Source organism: Octopus bimaculoides, chromosome 2 (genome assembly GCF_001194135.2).
Source record: "Octopus bimaculoides isolate UCB-OBI-ISO-001 chromosome 2, ASM119413v2, whole genome shotgun sequence".
Taxonomy (NCBI): Eukaryota; Metazoa; Mollusca; class Cephalopoda; order Octopoda; family Octopodidae; genus Octopus; species Octopus bimaculoides.
In genome coordinates this window covers 28,136,363-28,138,067 of record NC_068982.1, presented here as the reverse complement: position 1 = coordinate 28,138,067, position 1,705 = coordinate 28,136,363, and the positions used below count along the sequence as shown (strand labels likewise).

The 1,705-nt window shown below is 33.8% G+C and overlaps 1 protein-coding gene across 1 annotated transcript in view; it reads left to right on the top strand.

Moving 5' to 3' along the window:
• The window catches only part of LOC106872747 (cartilage oligomeric matrix protein), a 130,240-nt gene that overhangs the window by 117,286 nt on the left and 11,249 nt on the right, over window positions 1-1,705 (top strand). The gene's annotated exons all lie outside the window — the stretch shown is intronic.

The following is a 1,705-nucleotide window of genomic DNA, read 5'->3' as shown; positions in this document are numbered from 1 at the left end:
TATTAATAAATCATAGGGTAGCAAAAGAAATTTCTAAAATTTTTTTGCTACCCTATGATTTATTAATAATGATAAAATGTTTTTTGGCTAATTTCTGAAAGAAAATCGGCATTATAATTGTATTTGCTGCCGAAACGGTAAACCGCACATGCGCGGTAAATTTTGAAAAATTAAGCATATAAGCACAAGTCATGTTTTCTATGTAGTGCCTCGTGTTTATATGTTAAATCTAGGTTGTTCCGCTGAAGATAGCTGACCTTGCAAAATATTTTATTTTGCTAAAATAGCTTGAAATCATGGTACGGAAAATAGATTGTTAAATGTTTTTATTTTTCATTCAGCTTTCGAAATTATCCCTAATTGTGGTATAGAGTCTTTGGCTGCTCTTTCTAGCGGGTTAGATGTCCTATTATAGGCATCTCTGTATTTTAAATGAATTATATATAAAGGTTGATTATACAAGAAAATTATAGAGCACTCAATATGTACGAAGTGTGAAAAATAGATAAAGCGATAGTGTCAGTTATTGAAAATACATTGTAACTCTGAGTTTTGCACATAATTAATTCATTAATTAATTATCTACTTAGCTACACTGTCATCTCATTAATTTGTTAAGCTCTTGGCTACACAGTCATCATATAAAGTTGATAACGACAGTGGAATATTTCGAACCAAGCAAGACGTCTTGAATGAATTCCTTGTTGAGGTGGTGATATAATGAGACGCAACACGAAATGTTTAAATGCAGTTTGTATCTCTTTAATGTTTGAAATATTCATTAAAATATATGGAGAATAAAATATGAATTTACAGAGTGTGGGTAGGAGGGAGAGGAGAGGAAAGGAAAAGGAGAAAATGGAAGCAAGAGAAACAATTGGCGGGAAAGGAAGCAAAGAGAGAAGGAAGGATCAAAATGATGTTAAAGTTTAAAGTAGAACAATGAAATAATACACTAACTCAAAGAATATAGTGCAAAAAAGATTTGTATATCAACTAATAAACCAAATGTACGCGCATCAGTATAGATACACACACAGCACATAAATACACTTCTTATTTAATTCAAGTATGTGAATGGTTGAGAAATAACAAAATATAAGGGAAGAAGGTACACGTTAGCCATTCAAAAACAGTGCTTAACCGCTACTTATTTTATCACCCCGGGAGGATGAAAGGCAAAGTCAACCTCAGTGGAATCTGAAACCATAATGTTGAGACAAAAGAAAATACCGCTAAGCATTCTGCCTGGCGTGCTAACGCTTCTACCAGCCCGCCGCCTTTTAGTACATATATGCCCACGGGCATATGGAGTAGTGGTTAAGAGCGCAGGCTGCTAACCCCAAGATTCCGAGTTCGATTCCAGGCAGTGACCTGAATAATAATAATAATAATAATAATAATAATAATAATAATAATAATAATAATAACATCGAAAAATACCTTAGGAATGAGAACCCAGGTTCGAAATTTCCCCAAGACACCTGACGAAGGCCGGAGGGTATATCAGCCGAAACGTTGTGTTAACAGCAAACAAGATGAGGACAAATATCCGCCAATTGTAAATAATGTACTTATTAGCTCTAATTTTATTGGCCTCGGAAAGATATAATGCAAAGTCGACACTGACTGGATTTGAACTCAAAATGTTAACTGATGTAACTAAATGCTACATAATAGTTTATACACTGCTCTATTGATTTTG